Consider the following 12,718-nt stretch of genomic DNA (forward strand, 5'->3'; position numbering starts at 1 on the left):
AATGTAATTTTCCCTGCTATGAAATATTATGTGACTAACTCATTTCCTGCTTTATAATGCATCAGTGGGTCATGGCAGCTCATAAGAACCTTCTGACATAGTTTCCTAATTTTGAAATATTTCATGTCTATTCTGAAGTGGCAATCTAAATCACTACATTTTTTTTTCCTAGAAGTGCTTCTTAAACTTTAGTGTGCTTAAGAATTATCTGAGAGCTTGTTAAATGTAGATTTCTGGGCCCTACGTCTTGAGATTCTGATTCAAGTCTGGTCTAGGGCCTGAGGTTTTGCATTTCTAACAAGGTTCCAGGTGATGCTGTGCAGCTTCTGCCTTCGGTCTCTTGGAAATGCCATTCAGATATCCTTATAAACATGCATAGCAAATGGACACTAAAATCCATCCTTTCACACTGTAAAAAGGGATATTCACTGTTTAGCTCACATCATTCAATCTGTTAAATGAAATATGACATTTAAGAGACTGTAGCATAGTGGTTTCCATCAAATCTGTGACATGAAGATCCCCTCCCCCTATAATTACGCCTTCTTATTCAAAAGTCACATATGTGTACAAGAGGAAGCAGGAAACAAAGCAATATAGAGCTCCATCTGTATTAAACTATACATGTGTTTATGAATTCTCATGATTGACTATAACTGCCCCCAAAGCTACAGTGACTTGGGGATCCTCATCTCTAATATTTTACAGAATGAATTGGTAGGTCTGTGGACAAATCTTTGCAGGATTATAGAAAAGCAAGAATAAATAATAAACAAAACACAAAATACAGATAGATGTGCCAGTCAAAAGCATGAACGTTTCAGGGAGAAGGGTTTCAGGGATCATGGTTTAAAGAATGCCTCAGATTTCATAGGGAATGGTGACACACAACTATTAGTTGTGTTCACTTCTAATCTAGAAAGGGATTAAGAAGTCAAAGCTTTCTGGATAAGCTGAATGATAAGAGAAAGTTGACTAATATGGGGAAAGATGTCGTCTGCTTTAGAAAAACAACCAAGGGGTGCCTGGGTGTCTCAGTTGGTTAAGCATCTGCCTTTGGCTCGAGTCATGATCCCAACATCAGGCTCCCTGCTCAGCAGAGAGCCTGCTTCTCCCTCTCCCTCTGCTGCTCCCCCTGCTTATGCTCTATGTCAAAATAAGTGAATAAAATCTTAAAAAAAAAAAAAACAAATTACTTTATCATGCCATCTACAAGTAAAATATTTTTGAGCACACACACCCAATATATGCATATTTACTTATTTCAAAGTACTTATGCTCACCATTTTAACCTTATTATATATAAATACTATAAAACACACACTAAAATATGTATTTTTGAAAGTTGAGATAAAGATGAAATAAACGTGTAAATGTTTTACTGACATATCTTCATTTTTTTTTAAGATTTTATTTATTTATCTGAAAGACAGAGAGAGAGAGAGATCACAAGCAGCGGGGAGGGGTAGAAGGAGAAGCAGACTCCTGACTAGAGCAGGGAGCCCGATGCAGGACTCGATCCCAGGACCCTGGGATCATGACCTGAGCCGAAGGCAGATGCATAACCAACTGAGCCACTCAGGCGTCCATATCTTCATATTAAAAAGGCATAAAATACATAAGGAAAGATTTATCATTAGTAATATTAAATATAAAATCATATTTTAAATGGACTTCTTGATAATTTCAACTTTTTGCAAGAAAATGTGTCAATACAATTGGCAATATATTTTTTAGCCTCCTAATGTGGCTAAATGCCTATATCAGGAGTAGGAGAAAGACCAGCTGTGCCAGTTTCTTGTCATTTGCCTCTGCTTGCCCTATTATATTACATTCAATTTGTGGTTCCTTTGCTGGAATCTTTAAGCTTTCCCTTTACACCCTAGTTGGAAATTATCTCTTTTTCCCCCAACTTCCTTAGCACTCATGGTGTGTGTATCACTCTTTGGTCAATGATCAGTTACAATCTGCATATTCTTGAGTATCTCCTACTCCTTATATTCCTCTCATTACCTACCATAGTATCTTAGCCATAGCAAGTGATTAATAAATATTTATTAAATGAGGAGTGGTAGAGGGAGAAAACATACCTTTTAATTAGAAGTATGCTAAGAGGCAAAAGAAGCTTTCATTTGTTTTTAGTTAGGAATCAAATCTACTATATTTCTTCTTTTATAAATAAAGGCTTTCAATCACAATTAATTTTCAGCAATAATGACAAAAGAGTGTTTTTCTATGAATCTCCTTGCCATGCCAACAGGATGATTACTCATACTCCATGAGAAATCTGGCATATCACATTACTTTCACTTATTTTTATAGTGTGTAAATTGTCTCACATCCGATAAGTCGGCAACAGAACTCCCTGGAGATGGACTAAAATAATTTAGGAGGAGCAAATATCTTTAAATCTAAAAAATTCTCAGAAAATATCTACTTTGAATGTTACATAGAGAGGATAATAAATGTACATTAGCTGGTCTCTTTCACTGGTGTTTCAATATATAAATATATCTATAATTCTGGTATTTCATGAAAGAATTGCCTTTTTTTACATAAACTTATTGAAAACATTAGCTCTACCAATAGAAAATGTCAGCTATTTCACATGACATCTCCAACTTCACAAGATAAGAATCTTTAATATGAATGAAATATATAAAATATTGAAAAAATCTAAAATCACATATAGTACTTGGAAAATAGCAAGAGAATCAGTGAATTCACATAAGCAGCATAGCCAAATCAAACAAAAATATTTGGTTCAGAATATCAGAAGGAACATTTCATATGCATCCCATCCTCTCTTCTCTGATAAATACTGTACTATTAATGACTGGGCTTTAGGTTTTATTATGCAAACTTCACTTAAAAGAAAGTTATCAGAAATTATTTTTTATTTAATAGTTAATTTAGACTTGGCAAACTTAAAATCCTCCTCATGATAGTTTTATTGACAAAAGCCTGGGATTTTCCTTACCTTTGAACTTTATCTGTACGGGAGGAAGTAAATAACTGCAGGTGCCCATTAGCTTTTATTTCCCCTCTATACTTAGGTATTATCCAGTTTTAGCTGGTCTGTGGGCACGCAAAAACATTTAGTGAAGGAGGCCCTTCAAAATCGAATTTATCTTTCATTTAGAAAAAAGCAAAAAGGCTTTATACTTTCCATTTTTATGCCACATTAACGAAGAATCAACACACCAACTTTATGAAAACCCCAATTCCTGATGTCATTTGGGATTAAAATATGGCTGTACATTATTATTTGCTCCAGACAGCAACCACTACCACTGGTTGTAAAGGTGAATGCAAGGGCACAAACAAGACCACCGAGGTCCGTAACATCTGCTGTTGCATTTGTATATGAGAATTACACGGATGAAGAGATGAATAAAGTGTTTTATCCACAGGAATCCCAACTATTCTGAAACCCAGGATGGCAGAGGATCACCAAGAGGCCCACTCAACAAAATATAGTTCTTTAACTACCACCTGCATATAATCATCCTCATCCTAAAACAGGAATCAATGGTGGCACGTATTAAGATTCTAGAGTTGTGTTTTTTTTGTTGGTTTTTTTTTTGACCCTTAACATCCCTAATACTCCAAATCAGATCTAGTAAATCTCCTGGCATTTTGAATGACAGTGTGAGTTAATTAGAAAAGATAGTCCCTCAAAGAGGTAAAACCACCCTCACCCCTGAACATGCTAGAAGGGAAAATATAGAGACATTAAATCTAAAGACATATCCCTGTACTTTAAGAGAGTTTTGTGACACAAAGACACACATATCTAATTCTAAAATTGTGTCACTATATAAGGTGACAGACAGGGCAGATGACATTTTTTAAAACTTTCACAGTCTTAGTCATTTAATTGATTGACAACACTTATGCTTCTCTTAGAGGGAATTATTAATAAGAAAGTATCTTAATTATTCAGAGTGACTGCATTTTTAAATGCCAGAATCAATACATACTTGTGTATACACTTACATATTAGAAGAAAAAATAAAAGTATTTTATGAAATAAAGATGAAAATGTAAAAAAAAAGTATAGGAGATATTTCTAGCTTATTATCATTCCTAATTAATATTGTGTTATCTTTGGAACTCTCCTATTTAATTTTGGAAAGAGAGCTATCTATTTAGAATTTGCCTGACTCAGAGAAACAAAAAACAAAAAACAAAAAACACAATATCACCAAAGGAAAGACTCTTGCTGTGGTAAAACATAGACATTAAAAACACAGATAAAAATTAAATATCAGAAAGAACTACCTGATTAATAAGTATTTCAACTGTCATCAATGGAGCAACCTTCTCCCTACATTCAAGTGAGATTCCTGTGAGCATCTGGGAGGCTTACATGGATTCCGAGGCAAGAAGTTTCTAGTCCACAGAGAAAACAAAAGCTGTGGAATCTTAGGAAGAGCAAGGCTAAGAGGGGGCATGATGGAGGCAGAGAGAATCCAAAGAAAAAGGAGCTCAGTTCTTACAATTATCTATAATCATTGATGCTCACAGTGTAGTCCCTGGGTCAGCATATCAGCATCACCTATGTGATAGGCAGAATAATGGGCCCACAAAAATGCCCATATCTTAATCCCTGAAACCTTACATGGAAAAAGAGTCTTTGCAGATACAATTAAGTTAAAGGTCTTGAGATGAGAAGAGTATCCTGGATTATCCAATTTGGGGCCCAATGTAATCACGAGTCTTTATAAGTGAAAGAGGGAGGGGCAGGAGAGTCAGTGGTCAGAGTCTGAAAGATTTGAAGATACTACACTGATGACTTTGAAGATGAAGGGGCCACAAGCCAAGGAATGCAGGCAGCCTCTAGAAGCTAGGAAAAGCAAGAAAATATATACTCCCCTACATCTTCCAGAAAGGGGACACTTTGATTTTAATCCACACAGATCTATTTCTGACTTCTGATCTCCAGAATTGTAAAGTAATCTTTTTGTATTGTTTTAAGCCACTAAGTTTGTGGTAATTTGTCATAGCAGCAATAGGAAACTACAATACTTAGAACCTTTTTAGAAATGTGAATTGTAAAGAACCAGACTTGCTGAATCAAAAACCTGGAGGGAGGGGGGGTAGCTGTTTTAACCAGCCCTCCAGGTGATTCTGATATATACTAAATGTTGAGAACTACTGCTCTATATCAATTCTTTTTCTTATACACTGAGCTTTGCCTAAATATATGTTACACGATATACATTTTAATGTCAAGACATGTCATACGAAGTTAATCACAAAATTAACAACAGAAGTATGATTAAGAAGTATGTATTGGCTATCTATTGCTTTATAATACATTACCACAAACTCAGCAGCTTAAAACAACACATCTTATAGATTCTGTGGGCTAGGAATTTGGGCACAACTTAACTGGATCCTCTGCTTCTGAGTCTCTGACAAGGATATAATCAGAGCAACAAGCAGAGCTGGGAGTTCATTTGAAGGCTCAATTAGAGAAGTATTCACTTCTAAAATCACTTACACGAGGTTGGCAGAGTTTCAGTTCCTCGAGCACTCTTGGACCAAGTGTCTCAGTTCCTAGCAGAACTCACTTTCTCTGTTCCAGGGGCCTTTTTCCTTGCCATGTGGACCTTCCCACAGGGATAAGTTGCTTTATCAAAGCCAGCAAGGGGAAGAATCTCTTGATCAACTATCAAGCTATTGAGTATAGGTTACAGCTATCTAACTAGAAGTTAGTCTCTTATAAGCTAAGCACAGAAGTGAGATCCCACTACCTTGGCTCCATTCTACTGATTAGAAGCAAGTCACTGGGCCAGCACACATTTGAAGAAAGGTGATTGGTTACACAAGGGTGTGAATACCAGGAGGTGGGTATTACTGGAGGCCAGCAGAGAGCCTGCTGGTTACCCACTTCAAAATACTCAATAAAATGTCACAATGCAATTGCATATTTCAATATTTTATTAGTACTCCTTATATTACCACCTCTTCTTCCTGCCTTTATATGTTCTTTTAGGAAAATTCATACCAGGATAAAAGATCCCTCCTGCTTTCCCAGCAACTACATTCCTTCTCCTCAGATTTCCCCTTAAGACTCAGACTTGAAAGGTATCCCTCAAGATACTGCATCATTCAAGGCTGTCCCTGTGTCTTTGGTGTATAAGCTACCTAGCATTAAACATATTACCAACAAATGCAATTACAATTATTAGTAATCGACCAATTCTCATGCAAATGCACTGTATAAATTAAAAGAATATTTATTATTAAGATAAAATCTGCTTATACAAAAAAGTTATCCAGAAGTACCACATTCAAAATCACATTCACCAATAACAAACTCACTCATAATCCAATGCCCCATTCCTTACAACAAATATCCTAGTCATTGAGATTAAAAGTATGTTAAATCAGCCTGTATTTTCATATTGGGAACTCTTCTGTTTGCTTAGATCCATATCCTTAAAAAACACTTCTCAAATGCTTATAGAATAATTCATTTTGTATGTTAACTACCAGAGGACTTATTTTCCCTCTATGGAATATTTTTAGTAGTAACTAAAATATATACAGTTTAAAATAAAATTGAGGCTGTGGGCATAAATCATTAAAAAAAAAAAAAGACCATTCTTACTGGCTTTATAATTTCCTATCATCTTTGGAAAGCCACTTATGTTTCCCTAGCTTGTCTAAGTCTTGAAGAGTACTTATATCTAGAATGCTATCAGAACATTTCCTTGTGGCTTTGGAGAGCAAAAGAGGGGAGGTGGGATTATCTTTGAATTTCCTAAATTCCTCCACTACAGGTTGATGTGTGGTCATTAGAATATTTTCTAGCCACTGAAGAGCACAGCATAAATCACATGGTATTCTCCATCAGTCCTCCTTCTGAGGCCACATTTGAAAATCAGGATAAAAGGATTAATCTAAAGGAATGCCACAGAAGGGCTCCGATACTGTATATAATATGGAACAGAGAGGGACAGCCCTTTCACCAGGTTATGCAGTAGAAGAGTGGTAGCTTAACTGCTGATTGCAAAGAAGGATCTTTTCCCTAGATATTTTTTTTAGTTTTGATATTTTATTTTTTTAAATATTTATTTATCTGACAGAGAGAGAGAGCACAAGCAGTGGGAGTGGCAGGCAGAGGGAGAGGGAGAAGCAGACTCCCTGCTGAGCAGAGAGCCCGATGCAGGGCTCGATCCCAGGACCCCAGGATCATGACCTGAGCCAAAGGCAGATGCTTAACTGACTGAGCCACCCAGAAGCCCCTAGTTTTAATATTTTATTTTATTTTATTTACATTTATTAATATACAATGTATTATTTGTTTCAGGGGTACAGGTCTATGATTCAGCAGTCTTACACAATTCAAAGCACTCACCAAAGCACATATCCTCCCCAATGTCCATCACCCAACCACCCCATCCCTCCCAGCTCCCTCCACTCCAGCAATCCTCAGTTTGTTTCCTGAGACTAAGCATCTCTTAAGGTTTGTCTCCCTCTCTGGTTTCGTCTTGTTTCATTTTTCCCTCCCTTCCCCTATGATCCTCTGCCTTGTTTCTCAAATTCCACATATCAGTGAGATCACATGATAATTGTCTTTCTCTGATTGACTTATTTCGCTTAGCATAATTCCATCCATGTCGTTCATTACAAATGGCAAGATTTCATTTTTTGATGGCTGCATAATACTCCATTGTGTGTGTGTGTATATGTGTGTGTATACATATATATACACACACACACGACATCTTTTTTATCCATTCATCTGTCAATGGACATCTAGGCTCTTTCCATAGTTTGGCTATTGGATATTGTGGACATTGCTGCTATAAACATTGGGGTGCACATGCCCCTTTGGATCACTACATTTGTATCTTTGGGGTAAATACCCAGTAGTGAAATTGCTAGGTCATAGGGTAGCTCTATTTTTAACTTTTTGAGGAACCTCCATACTGTTTTCTAGAGTGGCTGTACCAGCTTGTATTCCCACCAAGAGTGTAGGAGGGTTCCCCTTTCTCCACATCCTCACCAACATCTGTCATTTCCTGATTTGTTAATTTTAGCCATTTTGACAGGTGTGAGGTGGTATCTCACTGTGGTTTTGATTTGTATTTCCCTGATGTCAAGTGATGTTGAGCACTTTTTCATGTGTCTGTTGGCCATCTGGATGTCTTCTTTGGAAAAATGTCTGTTCATGTCTTCTGCCCATTTCTTGCTTGGATTCTTTGTTCTTTGGGTGTTGAGTGTGATAAGTCCTTTATAGATTTTGGATATGAGTCCTTTATCTGATATGTCATTTGCAAATATCTTCTCCCATTCTGTCGGTTGTCTTTTGGTTTTGTTGACTGTTTCCCTTGCTGTGCAAAAGCTTTTTATCTTGATGAAGTCGCAATAGTTCATTTTTGCCCTTGCTTCCCCTGCCTTTGGCGATGTGTCTAGGAAGAAGTAGCTGCAGCTGAGGTGGAAGAGGTTGCTGCCTGTGTTCTCCTCTAGGATTTTGATGGATTCCTGTCTCACATTTAGGTCTTTCATCCATTTTGAGTCTATTTTTGTGTGTGGTGTAAGGTCTAGATATTTTTGATACCATTTTAATACTGGGACAGAGTTGTCTCATTCATCTTGGACAACAGTCCTGAAATGCTGCTTCTGTACAGTATGATTATGGACCAAGGCAAACCTCCAAATACCATGTATCCTAGGGAGGTTTCTATCAGTGCTCCACTGGACTGTATAACTTACAGAAATGAACACACAGAAAGAATCAGTGCATTCCTCTTTAGCTAAAAAGTTGATGACATTTAGACCCTTGGAACACAGATATAAAATATGCTATTCTCTTTATTTTAGTAAGATATAAGTCATCAATTTAGTCCACTAGAAGAAAACCAAACTTTTTTTTTCTTTAAATAAGAGTGGGATCAGATCTTTAAAATCCTTGGGAAAATATTTTTATATTAGTTGGCAATTATGCTTGATAGGGAAATTAATTTGTAGCACTTAATTTGATCACTATAGCCAGACACTCTTAAGCGTCAAGACCAAACCGCAGAATTAGGCATTTCTTGTCAAATGAGATACATAGAACACCTAGAGGAAAAATTTTATAATTTTATCATGTTTTAATGTAGATAATAAAAAACTTGAAAATTAAAATGATTCCAACATTTTGCAATTAAGTGAAAAACTTTAGAGAAATGAGTTGTTGGAAAGGAAATACAACTTAACTATTTATACTCTCTGTAATACTGGCACTTCTTCAACTGACAGGACATACAGAACAAGGGAGTCTTTCACAAATAGAAATAAAAATCAAATTGAAATTGTGTAACAAGTCTTCCACTCCTAGCCTGCCAAGATGAAAGCAATGGAACAATACACATTTTTCTTCTTCCAAGAGAACAAGTAATAGAGAACTTCAGGTAAAGCAGTTCCAAGAGCTAATACTGTAATACAAAAATAACAAAAAGCACAAAAGGCTAAAATGTCCCAGAATCCTGATCCCAGAGGATTGTTAGAAAGTATACTTTCTCCAATTCTGCTTTCTTAATAATTTCTCTGAGGTCCGTGTATTTTTACTTTTACTGGTTTATGCCATGGTAGTAAATGATTCATTCTCAATGCCTTGACACAACAAGGTTTATTTATTATTTTTTAGAGAGAAAGAGCAGGGGTGGGAGTGGGGGAAGGAGGGGGAGAGGGAGAGAGAGAATCTTAAACAGGCTCCCCAGTGAGCACAGAGCCCAACACGGGGCTGGATCTCACAACCCCGAGATCATGACCTGAGCCAAAATCAAGATTCGGATCCTTAACCAACTGAGCCATCCAGGCGCCCCCAACAAAGTTTACTTCTAATTTCTCACTCATGTTATATTTTCTACAGTTGTTTTTCATGATCTCTTCACCCCAAGATCCAGAAGCAGCCCAGCCCCTGTCTGGACATTGCCCTTCCCACCACAGAGAGAAAAGACCAAGACTATAGCCTCACAACGACTCTTCAGAACTCTGCTTCAAAGCAGTACACACCACTTCTAAAGCCAGTCACTTAGTCAAGCTTGATGACAACAGTACAGGAATGCAGAATCCAGAAAGAGAAAATAGGGACAATAATCAAGCCTATCACAGATCATCACATGCAAATACATAACACGGTATTAAGAACAACCAGCTAGCTCAGTCTTTGCTTAACTATGACAAAGGGAAGAATTGGAGTTGAAAGTTTCAGTCTTTAAGTATTTTCCCTACTAGAAAAAAATTCACTTCATCAAGGTACAGAGGAATACATACATTCTAGCAGGAATGAGTCAGCTCCTTTTGGTTCATTGTCATGGCATCTATTCATATTACCAGAGCTTTACTATTAAAATAACATGTGATCATGGTAAAAATTCTAAAAGCAACAGAAAGCAATATATTGAATTAAAAAAAAAAAAACACTACATCTCAGAACCACTCTCCAAAGACACTCATTACAATTTCTTAAATATCATTCTAGAAATTGTTCAATCAGATACTATTTGTAAGTTTCCTCATTTGAAAATTGAGAATAATATCACTTCAAATGATTGTTGTATCAAATGACTTAAGACTTACAACGTATAGAAGACTGCCTTATCTATGATAAATTGCATATGAGTGTTAGCTACTATTATTATTTTTGTCAAGCACTGTTCTAAGTGATTTGCATGTATGAGCCCACACACGTGTGCACACACACAGTCACACACACAAACACCACAACTACCGCCACCACCATCACACATACACTTTATTAACAATATTCTCTTAAAATAAATTTCCATGTTGGGCGCCTGGGTGGCTCAGTCGGTTAAGCAACTGCCTTCGGCTCAGGTCATGATCCTGGAGTCCCGGGATCGAGTCCCACATCGGGCTCCCTGCTCGGCGGGGAGTCTGCTTCTCCCTCTGACCCTCCCCCCTCTCATGTGCTCTCTCTCTCTCATTCTCTCGGTCTCAAATAAATAAATAAAATCTTAAAAAAAAAAAAAAAGAAAAGAAAACTGGCAAAGAACAGCTATTGCCACCAACTAGAGGACAGCCCTCTGTGGATATACTGTGCAAGAACGCCCGTACTCCATGCCCCCACCCCCACCCCAGCACACCATCTAACCTGAGACAGCAAAGCACACCTTGTTTATGCAAAGGCAAAATTACCTCTTGGCCCTGCCAGTGAATAGATGCACCCTCAGCTCACTGCAAGAGCAGGAGGCACAACTTTCTCTTCAGGCCCTTGTCCTTGGTAAGCCTCTTCCTTTCCAGAAAAGGACATTGGGCGCCTGGGTGGCTCAGATGGTTAAGCGTCTGCCTTTCGGCTCAAGTCATGATCCCAGGGTCCTGGGATCGAGTCCCGCATCGGGCTCTCTGCTCCTTGGGAGCCTGCTTCTCCCTCTGACCCTCCCCCCTCTCATGTGCGCTCTCTCAAATAAATAAATAAAATCTTTAAAAAATAAAAATAAAATAAATGTCCATGTTAATTCAAATATATCCCACTCATTGTTTAAAGGCTATTAAGGTAACCAAATGAATGAGTTTAACATGAATTTATTTAACCAGAAACCTTTCCTGAGGATTTTACTTTTTGCTATTACAAATAACACAGAAATGAACATGCTTGTGTCACAGTATAAATTCCTAGAAACGAAATTGCCAGGTCAGAGCTATGCATTGTTTGAGTGATTTGCCAAGTTGTCTCTGAGAGAGTCATCGGGGATTTTACCAAAACCAAGGTTCTGGCTGGACTGCACTTTCCTCCCTCACTGCAGTTAGGCATGGCTATATGATTTACTTTGGCCAATAAAATGTTAACAGAAATAATGTGCTACGTATTTCACTGTAACTCGCCCTCCTCCCACCAGAGTGAAAGACAGTGTTCAAATAGTGGCTGCTCCATCAGCTTGTTCATTTAGTGAGGACAACATGAAGGAGCGTTCTTCCCCCACTGAACTGAAAAGGACATGTAGGGTAAAAAATACATAATCTTTCCAGTTTTAAGTCACTAAGAGTTTGGGGTTGTTTGTTTTCACAAATAAACTTGTGAAGGTATCAGTAAATATTACAATGGATTTGCTCTTTATTAAGAAATGGCTAATATGTATATATTATCTATATAACTAATATATACATTATATATTTTGTATATTATAGTATAATCAGATACTTATTCAGGAAGAATCAAAGTATAACCTGTTACCTGTTCTAGGAATTATGGGGAGAGGACTAGGTATATTTAGGTATATCTGACAAAGGCATTTTTCTGAAAAGGATAGATTACTATTACAATTAGTCAAATTATAAAAGGTTTCCTTCTTTGTGATTACATAAGAAAATAGGTTTCCAAATAAGCTACAAAAGGCAGTTTCAAGGTTGCTGTCCTTTTTAATTTGATATCCAGTGCATATCATAAAATTGAGACAAATACTTGTCATGTAAGTCTATGTAGGTACATAAAAATCAGCTACAACATTTAACTGGAAAGCCATCATGGTCAACGGAATTAAGAGTCTGGATTCCATTTCTGAATATGTCGGACATTATGTACCAATTCTTGCAGGCATATTTATGACGTGCTACATTCTATCTTTCCTAGACAGAACCTTGTAAACCCAAAGAGGATGTACAATGTACCAGCAGGGCAAACTGAGAGATTAATTCTCTAAAGTGCTTCACTGTTTTCCCATCTGAAGTGAATTGCCCTCATTCCTGATCTGAG

The 12,718-nt window shown here is 37.2% G+C and overlaps 1 long non-coding RNA gene across 1 annotated transcript in view; it reads right to left on the reverse strand.

Moving 5' to 3' along the window:
* LOC129045632 (uncharacterized) overlaps positions 1 to 12,718 on the reverse strand; it is a 284,885-nt gene that overhangs the window by 156,527 nt on the left and 115,640 nt on the right. The window lies entirely within an intron of this gene.

This window comes from Mirounga angustirostris, unplaced genomic scaffold (genome assembly GCF_029215605.1).
Source record: "Mirounga angustirostris isolate CCGP_5_RB_7025 unplaced genomic scaffold, mMirAng1.0.hap1 SCAF_3, whole genome shotgun sequence".
Taxonomy (NCBI): domain Eukaryota; kingdom Metazoa; phylum Chordata; class Mammalia; order Carnivora; family Phocidae; genus Mirounga; species Mirounga angustirostris.